General features: G+C 40.8%; 1 protein-coding gene and 1 pseudogene across 22 annotated transcripts in view; one reads left to right on the top strand and one right to left on the bottom strand.

Annotated features, from left to right (window-relative positions):
• The window catches only part of EPB41L2 (erythrocyte membrane protein band 4.1 like 2), a 205,546-nt gene that overhangs the window by 32,097 nt on the left and 152,334 nt on the right, over nucleotides 1-21,115 (top strand). The window lies entirely within an intron of this gene.
• On the bottom strand, nucleotides 18,904-19,029 carry LOC113928083 (annotated as a pseudogene).

Genomic DNA, 21,115 nt, shown 5'->3' on the forward strand with positions numbered 1-21,115 from the left:
TTTGAAGACCAGTGATGTGTATTATTGAAGTACCTAGAGGACTTTATAGTAAGGGGAGAACTTTGGGAAGAACTGATGGGTTAGATTGGAAGAGCAGGGGGGTGGGGTAGAAGAACGATGGTGGGAGAGCCATCCGTGCTAAGACTGGGGTGACTGCAGAGGGGCCCTCCCTACCAACTAGAGGAGCTGAAATCTGACCTGAAAGACAGACAACAGGGGGCCGTTGTAGCTGCTAAGTGGTGGAAAGATGAAAATAACATTTAAAAAGATAAATAGGCTTTGGCAGAGTTGTGCAGGGTGGTGTGTGGGAGAGACCTGAATTGGTGGTGTACACCAATAGAGACAAGGTCGTGATGCACACTGGCTTCCCTTACCGTGTGACATTTATGTTGTTCAGTGCACTTGAGCCCATAGTGTGAACCTTTCTGCCTTACAGACACAGATTCGATTTGTCAGTCAGTATCCTGTTAATCATGGGGCTTGAGGAAGCCAAGTCATGCCCTTTTTCCTCCCCCACCAAGCAAGAAGACCAAAAGTCAAAAACTCAACTCTCCTAGACAAATAACGAACCTTTAAGAGATACGGGCACGTCTAAATGATTAGGATGCAATTTATTAACTTAGAGTGGGAAATATTATGGGTGAGAGGAATATGCACATCATCCTGTCTAGTTCTGCTTGTTGGCCACATGACCCATTGGCAGGAGGTGAGTTGTGAGGGCAGATTCTGAACTGGAAGGTTGGTTATAATGCTTAAGAGAACGCTTATGAGTAATTCATTGCTATTTTTTGAATCTGTTATCTGCCTGTTCGTGGGCTTGGTGCTTTGTCCTGTTCATATAGCATCAACAAAATGGACCCAGTCCCTGCCCTCTTGCATCCTCACAATAAGGCTGTTCTTGCTACAGGAGACTAGTATGTGGGTCAGTCTGACCGCGTACTCTATCCCTCTGAATTTATCTCCTGTTTCCGCACTGCTGGCCACTCTTCAAATTGACAAACTTTTCTTAAGTCATTTTATTAACTTCAGTCATCGTGCCTCAAATCTTAGTGGCCCCGGGGGCCATCTGGCACCTTTTAGGTGATTTTGCACAGCATTGCTTTGATCTATTTTGTGATGGATAATCTTATATTTAGGTTTCCTTTTGCTTCCATGAACTGTGTACAGTTTGAAATAGACCCAGACTGCTAGCAGGGAGGTAGACCAGGAGGCCAGCTCATGGGTTCAGCTTCTACTTGCAATGATATTCCGGCTCTGAGCTTGCCTTGCTGCTTGTACAGTATTTCCATACCTTAAGGGGCTCGGAGTGGAGGGTTTGCTGTGGAAATAAAGACAAAGGGATGAATCTACCAACCTTTGGAAAGAACAGGTGACAGAGTCTAGTTAAGACAAACATGGGTGAAGGGGAAGATGGAATTAGAGGCAACTCAGAAGTGAAAGCCTAATGGGAAGTTGGTTTTGTGGGGAGATGATTGATTTTTTTTTTCGAAGATTTTATTTATCTATTTGAGAGAGAGAGCGTGCTAGCACACATGAGCAGCAGGGAGGGGCAAAAGGAGAGGGGGAAGCAGAATCCCTGCTCAGCAGGGAGCCTGACGAGGGGCTCGATCCCTGGATCATGGCTGAAGGCAGTTGCTTAGCCAACTGACCCATCTAGGTGCCCCAAGATGATTGATTTTTGATAGAGCCCCCAGTAGACTATCTAAGCGGAGATGAATATGGGCCAGTGATTTGATACTGTGACTCTGGCGATTGATTAAGGCCAGAAATGTACATTTGGATAGACTGTATTAGGATTAATGACTGTCTGATCTTGAACAAGTGTGTTTAAAAGGTAATAATTCATTCCTTAAGGTATTGAAGATGTTGGTTTAATGATTCATAATAAAATAGCTAACACTGTGGTCTTATCCTAAGTACTTTGGTATGTACTATCTCATTTAATCTTCAAAACAAGTTAGGAATTGGATCCCCCTATCCCTATAGGGGAAACAGACTGAGAGCGGCCCCTAAGATCCCATGCTTACCAGGGTTGGAGTTGGGACTTGTGGGCATTTGAGTGCTGAGCTTACACTGTTCACCACTGCATGGCATTGCCTCTCAATTAGATAATTTATAAGCAAGCAATAAAAGGCATATGGCTTAAAAAAACCAAAACGAACTTGAAATAAGCAGAGTAGTAGAATGAGGCCTCCAGTGGGGAAGGAAATGGGCTAGACTGAGTTTTGGGATGATACCCCTAGAGAATGAGGACTATAGGGGAAGCGGATTAGGAAACAGATAAAGAAGGATGGCTTTGACTCCAAATAGAGGCGTGTTAAGGAGGAGGTTTGTTATTGTTAAACATCAGCAGAGAATGTAAGTAGATGATAGGAACTGAGAATCCTACAGGCTGGCTTTTTCCTCTTCCTCAGAGAGGCTCTGAAATTAGTTGGGCTGGGATAGTATAAATTCATGAATATCCCGTGCTAAGTTTGATTTCTAGTGCATAGTAGACCCTTTACATCTACTAAATAAAAGAAGTGTGGCAGGAGTCCTTCGGGATATAAATAAGTCCTGGTCCCGGCCCTCAGAGACTGCTCGTTCTCGTTGGGGAACTCGATTGTTTCAAACATCAGTGAGTTGTCCTGTGCTAGTGAGTAGCTGTCATCATTGCCCTGAGTGCTTGGCTCGTGGTCCTCCTTATTCATCGTCTGTCACATGTCATCTGAGGACAGAAATGGGAACCTCTGGAGAAGGGGAGGTTTCGTAGTGCCTTGGCCTGGATGTGAGACCCTTTGGAGCGCACACCCTCCTTCCTGGCTGCCCTGCCGTTGTTGCAATCGCTACCATAAACCCTCCGCTTCAGTGTTACGAGCTTACCAATTACTCATTCTCCTCGTGAAATGCCGCATTGTTCTATGGCTGGGGCTTATGTTATCTGTTACTCCCTCTGCCTGTTTTTCCTCTTCCTCATCTGTCAAACTTGTACTGACCTTCCAAGTTGAATTGGAAAGGCGGTCATCCTGGTGAGGTTTGCTGGCACTGCCCGCCTGCCTGGAGCAGTTCCTTCCTTCGTCTGTGATTCTGTCCATGCCCTAGATCTTTCGTATTGCTTCACAGTTCTGTGTTGGCATTAAGCGCCAACAGTGACGGGGCGTGCTTCGGGAACGTGGGCCATGTTCTGCCGTCCCTCCTTTCTCAGCTTAGCCCCGTGCCTGAGTCATAGGGAGGCTTCCATAAATAGATCCTGAGGGAGTTAAATAATAATGGCTCCGTGCCACTTATAAACTGGCAGGTTTCTCCAATATTTGTTTTTAAAAAAGTTTATTTATTTGATATGAAAAGGAAGTGAAATACTCCTGTAGACGTAGAGTTCTTTTCAGGAAAGGGAAATTTGTATTTGTAACCACTGAAAACTTTGGCTCACTGAAGATTAGATGGAACTAATTTTAGAGGGACAACAGGAAAAGAAATACATAGTAAAGTTGTTTACATCCTTCAAATGATTTTTGGGTCATTGTGATTGTGTAATAAACTTTTAGGGTAGCAGGTTAAATAATGAACTCTTTCCAGGTGTTTGATTTACTACTCAATAATTATATATGCATATTAAGGTGGCAGTATATCATGTATTAATAGGGAAGGATTGCTTTTGTCATTCTTTCATTTTATGAAACTTTTTGTATAAAGCTTTTTAAAGATTTTATTTATTTGACAGAGAGAAAGAGCACAGGCAAGGGGAGCGGCAGAGAGAGGGAGAAGCAGGCTCCCCGCTGAGCAGGGATCCTGATGCAGGACTCAATCCCAGGACCCTGGGATCGTGACCTGAGCCAAAAGCAGATGATTAACCGACTGAGTCACCCAGACACCCCTGTATAAAACTTTTATCTAATACAGTTTTCTAGGACATGACCTTTTTCATTTCCTTCTAACTTGTTTGAGATTAAGCACTTTTTTACTCATTTATTCAACAAATATGTGTCAGTGCCAAACAACGTTGTAGGTAATGGGAATAGAATGATTTATAAAAAATCCTCTTTTCATGCAAATCATGTTCTAGAGTTGAGTAAGATATGATGTCACAAGAATTTTATCCATAGACATATTTGATTACTTAATTATTATCTGTGACATCCATAAGAGGTTAGCCTTATAGAATCCGATTTTTAACATTTTTTAAAGGCTTATAAATGATGTTATTTATTTATTATTTTTTAAAAAGATTTATTTATTTGTTTTAGAGAGAGCATGAGCAGGAGGGACAGGGGGAGAGGGAGAGAGAATCTCAAGCAGACTCCCCTGCTGAGTGTGGATCCAGATGTGGGGCTCAATCTCATGACCCGAGATTATGACTTGAGCTCGATCTCATGACCCGAGATTATGACTTGAGCCAAAACTAAGCCAAAACTTCTGCGCCACCTGGGTGCCCCTATAGGATATTATTTATAATTGGAAGGAAATACCCCCTAAGAACAATGGCTGAAAATGATGATTACACTATTCTTAAAATGGCAGCTAACGCAGCATGCTCACCGTGTACAGGTATTGTAATACAACTAGAACATTTCTTTAAACGTTTATTTAAACCACACACTCAATTTATGAGATTGGCGCTATCAGTAATTGCCATTTTGAAGCTGAGGAAATGGAGGAAAGGAGATTAAATCACTTGCATGGCAGCTAATTGGTTGAGCCAGGCTTTGAACACAAGCATGTTAGTAATTTATTAAAAACAAAATAAAACAATGAAAAGACTGTTCCCTTTGATGGGAGGCACAAAGATTGGAATATAAAGCAGATGGAGAATTATCTATAGGATTAGTAAAAAGCATGGAGTATTTAGGTGGTATATAGTGTAGTAATTAGGATCACTACTGGAGCCAGAATATCTGGGTTTAGCCGTTGCCTTGCTTTCATCGTCCATGAAACGGGAACCAGAGTAATGCCTATTTTATGGGGTTTTTGTAAGGATTAACTTAGTTAATATATGCAAGAACTCTTAGCAGAATGCATAGGAAGTATTCAGGAAGTGTTAGCTGATGCTCTTACTATTTTTGTTATTATTGCCATTTTTTAAAGATTTTATTTGAGAGAGAGAGGGAGAGAGAGAGCACAAGTAGGGAGAGCAGCAGGCAAAGGGAGAGGGAGAAGCAGACTCCTCGCTGAGCGGAGAGCCCTATGCGGGGCTCGATCCCAGGACCCTGGGATCATGACCTGAGCTGAAGGCAGACACTTAACCGACTGAGCCACCCAGGTGCCCCACCATTTCTTTCTTTCTTTTTTTTAAAGGATTCCCTCTTTCCAGAGGTTTTGCTTGTTTTTTCTTTTTTAGAAAAACATGTTGCCATGTATTTGGGTGTACACCTTCCTTGCTTTCCTAATTGAGTTTTCTGTTTTGTGTCACTTTGGTGTTTTTGGCCAGGGTTTTGCTCAGGAGGGTATCGGAATGTGGTTCTTTGAGTCTATGCAGGGTGTTTAGGTATTTTTCAGTAATTCTTATTAGCTGTAGTTTTTAACAGATAGCCACAACCACCAGCATATTACATAGGAAGTCCTCCACGATCTTGAGATGATGCTTGCTGAAATGATATTCTTCTGGGTGAGTCATTGTGGCAGGATTCCAGCACTCACTAACCCCTGTGAGGCGATGAGAAAGGGAGGTGTAAGAGTGAGCTTAAGAATTTTTCCAGGAGCATGAGCAGCACCGTGAGTGAAGTGCTGAGTGTCATGGGAAAGCCCGTCAGTAAACTGAACAACTTTGATTCTAATCATCAGTGATGGGCTTTCTGATTTGGAGCCTAAATTGTTGATATGCATCTCTCACCAAATACACCATGGATATTTAGCATGGAAAATCAATTCATTGGTCTTGTTACTGTCATTTCATTCAGTTGTGGATAACTCCAGTGTTGGTAGCATTTTGGAATGTGTGTAATAGAAAGGGAGAGGAGACCACTTGGGGTCAAGGAGAATATGGAAGCTAGAACTACAGATTATTTAGAACACAGTAACAACGAGAACACTACATAGCAAAAGTTGAGAGAGGCTGTAGGAACTGTAACCAGACATTCCTAGCTTTATTTTATTTATTTATTTATTTTTTTTTAAAGATTTTATTTATTTGAGAGAGAGAGAATGAGAGATAGAGAGCATGAGAGGGAAGAGGGTCAGAGGGAGAAGCAGACTCCCTGCTGAGCAGGGAGCCTGATGCGGGACTCGATCCCGGGACTCCAGGATCATGACCTGAGCCGAAGGCAGTTGCTTAACCAACTGAGCCACCCAGGCGCCCTTTATTTATTTTTTTAAAGTAAACTCTACCTTCACTGTGGGGCTCTCGAACTCACAACCCTGAGATCAAGAGTACCATGCTCTACCAGTTGAGCCAACCAGGTGCCCTGACATTCATAGCTTTAAATTACTGTCAAATGAAAAAAAAATGTAAATTAACATTACATTTACAACAATAGAGAACCAAGAATAAGCCCCAGTAAATAAGGAAGAGGGAGTCAATGACTTGAACAAAAATTGGAAGAGGAAAAAAAAATGTAAATGATATCTAAGAGCTAATTTTGTGTTGGGAGGAGGAGGGATGGGAAGTCACCTGATAAAGGACAAACCTGTAGCTATTTTAGCTGGGGAAAAAAAATGAGAAAAAATTTTATAGCCTTAGACCAGGAGACATTGTAAAGATACACCTCTGGTAATAATTTAGAAATTAATCAGCGAAATAGAAACATTGCCAGGAAAATATAAATGTTTTCCTTCAAAAGACATAGAAAAGGGGCGCCTGGGTGGCTCAGTCGTTAAGCGTCTGCCTTCAGCTCAGGTCATGATCCCAGGGTCCTTGGATCGAGCCCTGCATCGGGCTCCCTGCTTAGTGGGAAGCCTGCTTTGCTTCTCCCTCCCCCATTCCCCCTGTTTGTGTTTCTTCTCTTGCTGTGTCTCTCTCTGTCAAATAAATAAATAAAATCTTAAAAAAAAAAGACATAGAAAATCTTGGAAGTTAATAATCATAGAAAAGGGGCGGCACCTGGGTGGCTCAGATGGTTAAGCGTCTGCCTTCAGCTCAGGTCATGATCCCAGGGTCCTGGGATGGAGCCCCGCGTCCAGGTCCTTGCTCAGTGGGGAGTCTGCCTTTTTCTCTCCCTCTGCTGCTTCCCCTTGCTTGTGCCTCTCTCTCTCAAGCTCTCTCTCTTGCAAAAATGAATAAATAAAATCTTAAAAAAAATAATCATAGAAAAGATGAAAAAATATGAGTTACTGGGCCTCAATTATAGGAAAGTGTTTTTATACTACCATGGAACAGAATACTCCTTTACTGTTGCAGAATATAGAACTGTATTAAAGCATTCTTTTTAAAATTTGAAGGCCAACATAACCCTGATAACAAATACTGATCAGAATAGTGGGAAAAAAAATAGGCTAATGTCACTTATAAATATATGTTAGGACCCAGTAAACCTGTCTCCCCCCAAAGTCTATTATAACCAAATGGAACTCATTTCAAGAATGTAGGAGTAAGGGGTGCCTGGGTGGCTCAGTCAGTTAAGCGTCTGCCTTCGGCTCAGGTCATGATCCCGGGGTCCTGGGATCGAGTCCCGAGTCCGGCTCCCTGCTCAGCAGGGAGTCTGTTTCTCCCTCTACTCTTCCCCGCCAGCTTGTGCTCTCTCTCTCTCAAATAAATAAATAAAGTTAAGAAAAAAGAATGTAGGAATAATATACCATTTCAGATTCCTTTAATAGATTTTATCATTGCTAGATGAGCAATTTAATGAAAATTTAATATTCATGAAAATGCTAACTAAATTAGGAATGCATATAATTATTTAATATGCTAAATAATGTGTTTTCAAAATAATGTCTAATGTTATACTTAACAGTATGATAATAGCATATCCTTAAAGTCAAGATAAAAAATACTACTTTTTGTCATTTTTATGTGGTTCTTTAAATTTGTTAATACAATCTAACAAGAAATGAACATTAAGTATTGGAAAGGAGGAATGAAAATTATTTTTTCACAAGTTATAGAATATTCTGAGTGCAAAACCCGAGTGAATCATGGGATAGCCAATTAAAAATGCTATGTAAAAATCTTATTTCTAATTCCTGATGGTGTAGAAATTCTGTTTCCTAGGAACAAATCTAATAAGATTGAAATCTTTGTGGATAAATTATGGAACATCGAAAGATGTAAAAGAAGGGCTGAATAAGTGGAGAGCTGTTCATTGTTGGCAATGCTTGATACTGTAAGGATACCAGTTTTCCTCAGATACATCTATAATTTCAGTGAAAATCCACTCAAAATCCAAAGCAGTTTTCATCCTAAAATTCATATGTAAATGAGCATGTGTTCAAGAATATCCAAAATAATTTTGAAGAACAAGTTGGAAAGACTTGCCCTACCACACATATCCAAGTTACTAAAATGTTGTGGCAAGGATAGGTAATTAGACCAGTGAACCTGTTATAAACCAATATAAGCCCAGAAACTGTTATAAACCAAAATAAGGAAACTTGTTATATTATAAAGGTGGTGGTCTAAATCGGTAGGGAAAGGTGAACTATTAAAGAAGTGGGGTCAGTACATCCATTGATTGTCCATATGGGGAAAAAAATGAAATTTCATTCCACACTTCATACTATGTGCAAAAATTCATGATAGATGCATAATAGAGTTAAGGGCAGAAAGCCAGTCTTTAAAATTTTTAAATGAAAATATGAACATTGTTGGGGAGTAGGGAACACAGATAATACAAATGATAAAGAAAAAGATTGAGAAATTTGACTCTTGAACTTCCATACAAGAAAATATACTACATTGGAAAGAAAAGTCTTAGATTGGTGGAAGATGTAAGACATTGTTAGTTGCCTTCCTTTCTTTACAAACACAACCCTATTTTGTGCCCACTTAAGAATGGGTGGCTGTCTCCTTTGATGTCCTTCAGAGGTTGTGTGCAATAAGAGGTAAGCTAAGAATTTCTGGAAAAGCTTTGCTTTCTGAATATGGGGTCTTGTCTTTGTCTTTCCTGTTTCCGCTCTTGCCTGGAATGTGGGTATCAAGTTTAGAGTTGGAACAGCTTTGTTGCAATGAAGAAGTTGAAGCTACATGTTCAAGATGGCAGGGCAGGAGGATAAAAGGCTAGTTCCATGATGATGTTCTTGACTAGATGCATCAGCCATGAATCACCTACTCCCATACTGTAGTCAAACGAGAAAAATGACTTTGGTCTATTCTAGCCATTGTAGGTGGCTTTTCAAGGGAGGATTACTATAGCCCATAAAATATAAGGATTAAAGTCTAGGTTATATGAACAACTATTATAAATCAATAAGAAAGGCAACCTAATAGAAAAATTGAGGATAATTGTAGGCCGTTCACAGAACCGGAAACCCAAATGGCCAGTAAATAAGCATATGACTCTCATTAATAGTTAGGAAATGCAAGTTAAAAGAGACTTTTCCATAACCATCATAATATGAGTGTAAAACTATCAAGCGTTGAGGAAGATGTAGAGAAGTTGTGATTTGTATTCACTTTTGGTGAGAATAGAAATTGTTACAAGCATCTTGCAAGAACATTTTGGCAGTATCAGGTAAAATTGACCATACCTCACTAGCCAGCATTCCACTAGATACGTACTCTAGAGACTCTTATACCTCTGCAAGGAGACATGGAAGCAGTGGTCATTGAGATATCTTAATAGCAAAGTAGTGGAAACGCTCTGTCCCAGTTGGGAAGAAGAAAGTTTATTTTATGATGGAGTACTATATAGGAGTTAAAAAGAATGACCTACATGTATGAACTACATAGAGCTACATATATGAGCATACATAAATCTGAAAAAAATTAATCTTGAACTAAAAATGCAGAAGACTATGAATTTGGGGATTAATACTTATGTAAGATATGAAAGCAACATTGAAACTATGCAAAACAATGTCATCAGCTACAGCCACTGAGAGAGGTACACACCTAAATAAGCAAATATTTCTACTCATCAGTGAATTTTCTGGAATCCTAAAAACTGACTTTTTAAAAATCCGGCTAATGTTAGTTCATTGCCTATTTTATTCCTGACAGTGTCTTATTTACTGGGGATGTTAAAACCAGAGTTGCTCCTTGAGCAAGTGGTATTATGTTAAATTTTTTTTTTAAAGATTTTATTTGTCAGAGAGCACAAGCAGGGGAAACAGCAGGCAGAGGGAGAGGGAGAAGCAGGCTCCCCACTGAGCAGGGAGCCCAATGCGGGACTCGATCCCAGGACCCTGGGATCATGACCTGAGCTGAAGGCAGACACTTAACTGACGCAGCCACCCAGGTGCCCCTATGATGTTAAATTTTTAAAGCACTTTGTAAAAATACTCATGTATAGCTTCATTTAATTATTCTAATTACTTTCTGAGATAATACACGTGCAGGATTTTTATTCTTATTCAAATTAAGTGGCAGTAATTTGACTTAACTTTCTGATTTCTAGTTCTTTTTGTAATGGTTTTATAGTTTTTTTCCAGCAAACAATTTAATGTGTAGGTATACTTCATTTATGCAGTGGAACAAGTTATATTTTAAATAGAATTGCAGTGGCTGTCTAATTGGAGTGATCCAACGGTGAGTCTTTTCTGTTTGTTTTTCAAGTAGACGACTTTCTGATTTATTGCCTTTTTTGGTTTTCAGAGGCGGGGGGGTGGAGAGGATGGGGGGTGTTGAGTGAACACAGTCCTTCATTCTTGGTGTGCACAAGAATCATCCAGTGAATTTACAACAACACACATTCTCTTCTTTCCCCCCGCCCATTATTCTGCCCTTTCTCTTTCTCTTCATTACTAGACTGGTTTATTAAGGGCTGTGAGCTTGTTCATTTTGGTGTTCTCCAGAGTGAACAAGCAGTCTGGTGGTGGTGTGTGTGTATGAAGAGCTTTCTGGAAGTGAATACCTGGACACAATTAGTACTATATTGTGGCTAGAGAAGACTAGGAAGGATTTAATTTAATTCATTTATTTATGTTTTAGGGAAGATTTTAATATTCCACAGTTAGCCGTGTGCTGAATTGGTTTTCCATTAAACTCTCAATAAGCATCATTTTCAAACATTCTTTTCACTAGCCAGATCATTTAAAGACACGATTCTAAAATTCCAGGGAAGGATTTCACTGGAAAAGACGTAGCAGAAAATAAGAGTAAATAGAGAAGAATCTCATTATCTCACACAAGTATGCTAAAACAACTGGGAAGTGAACAGTTTTCCTCATAGAGAAGTTCTTCTCCAGCCCAAGCTACTGGGAATCGTTCGGGCCATTGGCAGCAACACAGAAAACTGCTCTTCTCACCCTTTCCAGCACAGGGATGTAGACGATTTGGAGCTGGAACCTATCCTCCAGCAACTGCTGGCTTGATTGAAGCCACATGTGTAGAGGTTTTCCCATGAATGGCCTTCAGTGCCCTTGCCATCCATAAAGTAAACCACACAGAGATACTTCAAAAACAAAAACACACAAACAAGCAAACAAAACACCCTCGACACATTTATTGTGTAAATACAGATGCAAACATAACCCATTGGGTAACAAATACATCTGAGTCTTGTGCGTTCTTTATCCCTCTCACTGTCAGCCCTGTGCTTTTTTTTAAATACAGTAACTGCACAATAAATACTAATTGAATATGGGGTGGAAGTGGGATGAGAACTGACAGAAATCAGTGCTTCTGTCTCTTCTGCAGGTTATATTTTAAGATGGGTTTTCTAATGTGTGAGCAATTGAAACATGGAACAGTAGTAAAGAGAGTCCTTGGTTGCCTATTTAGCTCAAATCTGAAGTAAATTTTCCCAAGCTGATTTTTTTCTAACATGGGCCAGAAAACCCATGTGTTTGAACTTGAGTGCTTTGAGTTCTCATGCCAGACCTCTGGATAACCTTGGGGTAACTCTTCTTCTGTTGCTGTTTACTTAGTCGAAAGTAAGCCGTGTGAGGATGGGGACAGCTAACTCGGGAAGGGCTTTCTCTGTTCCTTTGGTGATAGTCTCACAGTCTGTTTCATGCTGGTGTTCAGCAGCACACAACACTACCTCCTACCTACACAGTAAGTCTCCAACAAGGAGGCCATTTCTTCCCGATCCTTCCGTAGACACTTTCTCATAAATATTAACAATTCTGTGTCCTTTGAAGATGCTGATAAGCTGAAATCGCTTTGATATTCTGTTTTGCTTGTGGAGATGAAAGATGGTTTGGTTTATTATCAGTTAATGCAAGCAGTGAATGAAAGTGTGCTTGAAATTAGCACTTGCCCCATGTGCCGTTAATCTATTTAAATTGGGAAGATTACCTAAAATAACAAAGCGTGCCTCTTGTACTTAGATACAGGCAAGCCAGGTCTCTACCTACCAGACAGGTAAGAATTTTCCTTTGAATTTTAAATTTGGATTCTTTGGTTGGCCTTTCTGGGTTTTTTCCCTGGTATAATCTATAGGATCTATTTTGCTACAATAATTCAGTGTATCTTTGAAAAGGAGTTCTGAACTTGACCATATTTTAAATTACTGTTAATGTTGGACTCTGAAAAATATTCTTTGGATTATCCTTTATTAAATCAAAGTAATGGTATTTGAATTCAAAGTAATTGAATCCAGGTTCCTTTGCTTATCATTTTGGTCTCCGTGGTTTCTGGACAGTTTCGGATATTGTACCCTTCTGGAGAAGTTGCCTTTGTGTCATACTGGAACTTGTTCCGAGGTTACAAGTCATTTTTGGAGACAGTAACCATTCCCTGGAAAATACTGGGCTGATTTTCTTTTTCAGTCTGTGAATTGTGAGCTTGATTCATCAGATTGCCTTTTGGCATCTGATTTGCCCTGGGCAGGATAGTGTCCAGCTTTATTTGGTGAGTGACTGCAGATGCTTCTTGCCATTCAGGCTTCTTTATTTGTTGTTGTTGTTGTTTTTAATAAATGCCCCGTCTGTGAAATTTTAAACCAAATGGGATAAAAGGAATCCTGGTTTTCAAGGGTTCTTTAATTTTGCATTCAAAGGGCAATTTCAGCTTTACTCTTTCAAATTGAATGTTCCAGTTGTTGAGTAACTTAGCACCTCCTACCCTCACCTCCGCTTACGTATTTGAGGGAGAAAAATATAGATTGATTTGTACGCCCGAATAAAAAGTGGAGAGAAACTTCCACTTCATCTGTGTGGCTTGCCCAGATACCTTTATGCGATCCTTAAGATTATGGAAAAAGCCCAGGTTCAAAGGGAACATTTGAGGTTATTATTTTATTTAAATCGAAAGGCAGATGTACCTTTTTTTACCTACTTACTTGAAACATGGCGAGTTGAGAATAGTGGGAAGCCAAGGACAGTTAAGTGCCGGAAATGGCTTCACGTGTTGCCTATTGCATCCTGGACGAGCTGGATAAAATAGAAACAGCTGGAATGCCAAATGCCCTATAAATTTCAGAGGCCGGTGTAAAGTCTGGTGGAGCACACTTTATGAGCTGATTTCGTGCGGAGCTTTGTCCACAGGTCTTCGGTGACTTGCGCTCAGTTTTCTTCACAAAAATGCAAAATATTTGGGGCCCGTTTGAATTGCTAAATAAAAAATGGCGTGCATTTGGCTCCATCAAGCCAGTAGCCTTGAGAGATGGGCCTGCCTAGAAATTGACTACATTTTTGTGGGAGAACGGGTGAAAAGGGCAGTTTCCTGTGTTGCTGCCAAAAGGTCTGAACAATTTGTAGTAGCTTGTGGCTAGAAAACAACTTCTGTGAGGCAAAAACAGCAACTTCAGACTGGCTCCGGGTATGTGTGAGAAAATGCTCTTTCCCTAGGCTTCGTAGAAAATGTATAGAGTGAAGTTTTAAACTCAGCTGCTTTAAGTGGTGTTATTTTGGTTGATTTGGATAAAACTTGGGGAAATATACTTGGGAGTTAGCACAAGTGGTGCATAATGTGGTACCTAAAAACAAACAACAAACAAACCCCCAGCATTTATATTTTTTATTTACTTTTCTCCTGCCTTAAAAAAGTATTGGTAAATCTTGGCATGTAGGGTGTGCATTTTTACAGGAATTTTTTTTTCCTAGTTGACTTAATAGAAGTGTTTTCTTCATTTTGGCAGTGTGAGAAGTATGTTTATAAGATATGTATATGAAACTATTGGTAATTGCCGTAGAGGTAGTACTTACTTAATTACTTACTGGGCACCGTGCTAATATCCTCATACTGGTTAAGTCGTTTACTTCTCTGGATGAGAGAAATAGCTTAGGCAGGGCTGTCATGTAGCTAGAAAATGGTTGGGGGCTGTTGGATTTGGAGTCTGGTCTGTGTGTTCCTAATTATTTCAAGATAGGTACGGTTTCAGATATCAGATACTCATTTTGTAGATTTAAAGTCTGTTAAAAGTTGTGTTGTTTTTCTTTTTTTCCCTCGTAGAATGGGCTTGGATATGTGGAATGAGGATAGATTTGACTCGTTTTTAATGTTTTCACTCATCTTTTTCCCAACTGCAGCTTCCACCACACCTGTACTAACCGTGGCTTAAATGTTCCAGACTGCTTTACTTTTTTGGCCTTGGTTTTGATCTTTCTCTTCTGTTGGGGATATCTCTTGGCTTTTCATTGAGATGCAGACAATAACTGGTCAAGACCTAACCTTTTTCTTAATATTTTGCCCTGTTTGTTAATCTCATTTTCCTCTTTATTGTATATTTAATAACCTGATGCTCAAAATCTAGCGCACTTGTTTTCAACTGGGGAGGAAGTGGGTGTGTCTGTGTTTTTGTTTTTGTCCCATGAGGGACATTTGGTGCTGTTTGGGGACGACTGTGATGGCCATGACTTGAGGGTGCACTGCTAGCCTCTATTGCCTAGAGACTAGGGTTGCTGCTAAACATCTTACAATACACAGGACAGCGCCTCACAGCAAAGAATTACGGGCCAAAGTGTCCATCGTGCAGAAGTTGAAAACCTTGATGTAGCTATCCTAGGACACGGATCAAATGTAATTAATTAGAAGTGGTTTCTGTCTTCAAGAGATTTTTTTTCATAGCAAAACAACTCCATGGTAACTAGGTGAGTTTTTATTTTCTGTTTGAGAGGTGGAGGAAGAGGCTCTCCATCTGTCTGCTCACCCAGCCCTAAGCCAAATAACACAAGTTGACCTTACCTTGGAGTGTCTTTCTGCTGCTTCCTACTCTACCTTCAGCCCCCATCCTGACTTAGAAGAGATCACAGCTTTGAAGTATTATTTGCCATTATCTTATTACAATAAATGGACTGCCTATTACCAATGGTACATGAACTACCTGGGTTTGGGGTGAGAGGGAAGCAAAAGAATAAAAGGGTTGCCCACCCAAGTTTTGACTGGACTGAAGGTCCGAGTGTGCCTCTCATATTGAGTAGCAGAGTATGCAGTTGTGAATGCTCTGCGTAGGTCCACACATATCTACAGGGTCAAGCATTGATTAGCTTTGTAAACTGAAAACTAAAATACAGTGGATAAGTGGAATTTTTAGGTGAGCTTAAAAAGAAGAAATCTCTAGGTCCAATGTTTAGCAAATAACTACCACGTTAGGGAAATTGACTTTTTTGTATTTGATTACCTTGTGAGTTGTTGGGTCTCATCTTTGTGATTTGGTTTGAATGTTAAAAGTTGAAAGGAACAACTCCTAGTGGTATCTTGATGCTGTGGCAAGTGTGTGGGATTCTCCACCTTTCTTAGCTCCTTGATCTTTCAGAGATGGCTCCACTTTACCTTACTCTGCTCTCTGCTTGTAGGCTTTTTTTTTTTTCTTACCAGCTTGCTTTATGTAGGTATTTCCTACAATGAATTTGTAATCGGTGGCTTTCTCCGTGTGTCACTTACTAGGTTATGATGTCCTAGCACGGTGCTGGGTGCATAGTGACCCTTTATTCCCTAAATGTCGAATGACTGAATGGTGGAGGAAGAGGAGAAGCAAATAATTTAGCAACCTTAAAACCAAAGGAGAAAACCGTAGGTGTTTGAAAGTCAAAGTGTGCTGGGGAAGGAGTGTAAGTAAGGAAGGTAGGAATTGTTACATTAGTTGGACCGTTGTGCACTTTTTCTTTTTCATTCTGCTTGACTGAGGCTGGTAGGCTAGCTCATGGCCTTGGCCGCCTGTGGATGGCAGGTCCGAGTGGGGTTTGTCTCCTCTTCCTGAGGTTCCTTCGAGCTTAATTATCTTCTTGTGTTCTCTGCCTGTGCTGAAATATAATCTGCCGATTTTCTGGCAGTGTGACTTCAGTCTAGATTTCTCAACTGCGTGAGTCGTGTGTGTTCCCTCCCTCCGGGGAAGAACTGTGTTTTAATGTGATAGAAATGACCCTTGGAGTCCTGCGGTGATTTCCCTGTAGCAGTGCTCCTATCTAGTACATTAAATTCTGGGCTTGACCTTTTTAGGGCCTCCTCAGGCACATTATGTTTTCTTAGCTTTCCTTCTCTTGGCCCTTGAATTCAAGAGACGCAGACTCCTTTTACTCTGGGGTTTTTCTTATGTGCATTGGTGTCCCCATTAGTGACCTGGGTTAGAATAAATAGCAACTCTATAATGTATGTGTCTTGTTTTTCTGTTGAATTACGTGAAAGCACTTATTTGACATTTTGATTCAAAATAGAGATAATTATGGGAAAAACTTTCTTTCAGCAAAAGGCCCCCTAGTAGGGCATCCATTCTTATCACTGTGGCCATGCCATTGGACTTGTCCCTTGCAAATTGAACATGCTTGATCTCACAGGTGTTTGCATGGTTGAACAAATTATATTTGGACAATACACTGTTATGCCTGTCTGATTAGAGAGGCAGGGCGGAGTTGCAAAAGGACTACTTGGTAAGAGAATTAAGGAGAATATTGGCAAACATTTTCTAAAAAAAGAAAACAAAAACACTCTGAAAGTAAATATACTTTTTCTTTTGTTCTTTAGTGGCAAAATGCTCTTATTGGAAGTCAGCCTTGTACTGCAAAGTCTTTTTTTTTAATCTAGTACCTTTCATAACTATGAGATCGTTAAGCAATATCTGGTTTTCCTTATTGGAGGACAGCTGTAGTTAGATTGTGGCTGAACCCATAGGAAGATCCAATATCCAGTGGCCTATATTTTTAGTCTATAGTTTTTTTTTTTTTGGTTGTTGTTGTTGTTTTAGCTTTTTGCCTAGATGTGAAATCTGTGTCCAGGAGAGTGGAAGTGTAGGGTGGGTTGATGAGGGAACTGTCCTAGGATTTCTGGAGATCTCTGAGTCCAGTTAAAGTCTGTGGTTGTGATTTTTTTTTTTTTTTTTTTTATTTGACAGAGAGAGATAGCGAGAGCAGGAACACAAGCAGGGGGAGTGGGAGAGGGAGAAGCAGGCTTCCTGCCGAGCAGGGAGCCCAGTGTGGGACTCGATCCTGGTACCCTGGGATAATGACCCGAGCTGAAGGCAGACGCCTAACGACTGAGCCCAGGCGCCCTGTGGTTGTGATTTTTGAGAAAAGTTATTTTAGCTATTTTTGTTTTGCTGCATGGTTGCAAGTAAGGCCAGAGTTAGGTGGAACATTCGAACATGCTGGAGGAGAGAGGAGCTGGGGGTTAAGGCTATCATGGTGGCCCATGGGATCCAAGGTGCTGAAGGAGGGTAACGAAGACCTGGCATTGGGAAGTGGGAGGGACACAGGCTGCTCAGATCAAAGAATTGGGGTTCGAGAGGGATTGAGCTAGAAAGATGGAAGATAATCAAAGGTCGAGATGCAGGAAATTAAGATAATGGTAGGATTATAGGTCTAGGGCAGGATTTTTCAAGAAATCATTTTAAAAAGCTTCTGCACAGCAAAGGAAACAGCCAACAAAACAAAGAGGCAACCCACAGAATGGGAGAAGATATTTGCAAATGACACTACAGATAAAGGGCTAGTATCCAAGATCTATAAAGAACTTCTCAAACTCAACACCCAAAAAACAATCCCGTCAAAAAATGAGCAGAAGACATGAACAGACGCTTCTCCAAAGAAGACCTATGAATGGCTAACAGACACATGAAAAAATGTTCAACATCATTAGCCATGAGGGAAATTCAAATCAAAACAACATTGAGATACCACCTTAAAACCAGTTAGAATGGCAAAAATTAACAAGGCAGAAAACAACAGATGTTGGAGAGGTTGTGGACAAAGGGGAACCCTCTTACACTGTTGGTGGAAATGCAAGTTGGCACAGCCACTTTGGAAGACAGTGTGGAGGTTCCTCAAAAAGTTAAAAATAGGGCTACCCTATGACCCAGCAATTGCACTCCTGGGTATTTACCCCAAAGACCCAGATGTGAAAAGAAGGGCCACATGCACCCCAATGTTCATAGCAGCAATGTCCACAACAGCCAAACTTGGAAAAAGCCGAGGTGCCCTTCAACAGACTAATAGATAAAGAAGTTGTGGTCCAAAATACAATGGAATATTACTCAGCCATCAAAAAGGATGAATGCCCATCATTTGCATCCACACGGATGGCACTGGAGGAGATGATGCTAAGTGAAATAAGTCAAGCAGAGAAAGTCAATTATCATATGGTTTCACTTATTTGTGGAACATAAGGAACAGTACGGAGGACATCAGGAGAAGGAAGGGAAAAATGAAGGGGGGGGAATTGGAGGGGGAGACGAACCATGAGAGACGATGGACTCTGAGAAACAAACTGAGGGTTCTAGAGGGGAGAGGGTGGGGGGATGAGTTAGCCTGGTGATGGGTATTAAAGAGGCACGTACTGAATGGAGCACTGGGTGTTATACGCAAACAATGAATCATGGAACACTACATCAAAAAACTAATGGAAGTACTGTATGATGACCAACATAACATAACAAAATAAATGCAAACAGCCAAAAAAAAAAGGCTAGGACTGGCATTTAGAATATGAGAAAGAATAAACAGCATGGGAGTCAGGGTCTTATCTAGCCTATGCGGAGTTATTACATGAATTAAAAGAAGATTCCCTCTTTGGGAAAAGTTTTCAAGCAGCAATAATCATGCTTTGGATCAGCCTCATGGGCCGTGATCCTGCCCCTGCACAAAGCTTCCCTTTTGGGAGAGGGAAGGAGATGGGCAGTGGGAGGAAAGAGGTGCCCTTTTTTTCTGGCTGAGGAAATCCATTGGCAGAAGGTTTACTGAACCCAGGGCTGGATTTAGCACAGTCTGCCTAAGTTTAGGCATTAGTCTGGATCAGAGTGGATCACACATAGTCTTTTGAAAACTTTGTTTCTGTTAAAACTGGGTGTGTTTACATTGTATTTGCAAACTGGGTTGGAGGGAAGGAAATATTTTACTCTGGGTCACATGTGGAAAAGTTTGAAAGCCAGTGCTTGGGGTATGACCGTGGGAATGGGTAACTAAAATGGTGAGGAGGGCAGGCTCTCTCTCTCTCTCTCTCTCACACACACACACACACACACACGGCCTTATAAAAAGGAGTAGGAGTATGATAATAAAAATGATTTCAATTTGGAATGCATTATTCATGTGAAGGTTTGGGATTCTGCTCCCTTCCTTCCTAGTAACTTGGAACATTGTAAGGTGGTGGAGAGAAATGTGGTTCAGATATAGGGTGAGCTCTGACTCAACCCTGGGTCTCTGCAGCTTCACTGTCCGATTTAGGGAAGTACCAGAGTCTAGGTCATTGCTAAGATCTTTTAAAAGCTAGGCAGTGAGGAGAGGAGACTTTTGGTGTGCTTTGGGTCAGAGGGAGAGAGCTTTCTGCGATTTTCAGTGATGGGTTGACTGTAGAACACATAGTCAGCAATAGATAGTTGAAAATTTTAGAGGATTAGGAGATCAGCTCTATAAAAAATCAAGTAGACGCAGTCTTGGGATTTGTAAGATATAAGTCCTAGCGTCTTCCTCCTGCTATGTTCAGGATTTTTTAAAAAATGAAGAAATATTAGCATTAGCATCCAAGTGTGAATTTTGGCTTTGGCCTTAGAATGCAAGTGAAAACAGACATGCACACTTAGCCTTTCCTCGGCCACTTCCCCGTTGTTAGGAGTAGTAAAATCGTGGTAGTAAGTTGCAAGGCCTGGGTTGCTTTCTAGACTGAACCTGGGAGGTGGAGAGTCTAGTTTCCCTTTATACTGGATCATCTTGGTCAGGCGTTGGCAGTGGGAAAGAAGCAGGAGGCTACGTTCTGTGGCTCTAAAAAGGGAGGGAAAGGTGACCAGGCCATGGTGGGTTGGGGAGTTAGGAGATTGGGTGGAGGTCCAGGTTCCTGTAGCACTTCAGCTCCTGTTACCCCAAGTTCTTACCCCAAGCTCGTGTCAGGTGCCTCATCTCTGGGTGGGCCCCTCGCTAGAGGAGTGGCCAGATAGGGATTCTTCCGTGGGTGTTTTCTATTATGACTAGAGGGTGGCGGAAAGGGTCATCTCCTACCCATTCTTCCTGGGGAGCAAATATGTTGTAGTTAAAACTCCTTGTGTATTTTCCTTAGAAGTGTTAAAGTTTGCCATTAATTTTTCAAGTAATTTGAGCCACATTATAGATTGATTGGATCTTAAATAGACTCGAGGAGTTAGTATTCCCTTTAATGACCGTTACTGTGGGGCAAGAAAATAATAGCTAACATGAACTTAGTGTTTATGTTAAAAACTGTCATTCTACCAACAGTATTTTATTTTTATCTGTATGAATAGCCATGCATTGTATTTTCTTAGCCTCATTTTACAGAATGAGGATTGAGGCTCACCTCTCAATTTTACTTTTTTTTTTTTATGATTACTTACTTACTTAAAAGTAAGTCCTCTGCACCCAAGGTGGGGCTCAAACTCCCAACCCTGAGATTGAATCATGTGCTCCACTCACCGAGCCAGCGAGGTGCCCCAGGATTTCGCTTTTTGACACCTGGCCTCATTTCCCGCTGTGCCCACCCCTTTCGCAACCAAGTCAGTCACTTCGTTTGGAGCTGGGGGTGTATGTGTCGTTCTTCTTTTTTTTTTTTTTTTTTTTCAGTCAGGCCTGTCATGAGTCGGGAGACCCTATATCCTGCCTGTGGACAGGAGTGCAGAGTTAGTCCTTTTCAGGCCTGCCAGATACTAAATACAATTGAGAGCAGCTAAGCGTAGCTCTCCAAAGATGGTCCAGACGGTATTTGATGCTGTGCTCTACAAAATGTTTA

The sequence above is a fragment of the Zalophus californianus genome, chromosome 7, assembly GCF_009762305.2.
Source record: "Zalophus californianus isolate mZalCal1 chromosome 7, mZalCal1.pri.v2, whole genome shotgun sequence".
Taxonomy (NCBI): domain Eukaryota; kingdom Metazoa; phylum Chordata; class Mammalia; order Carnivora; family Otariidae; genus Zalophus; species Zalophus californianus.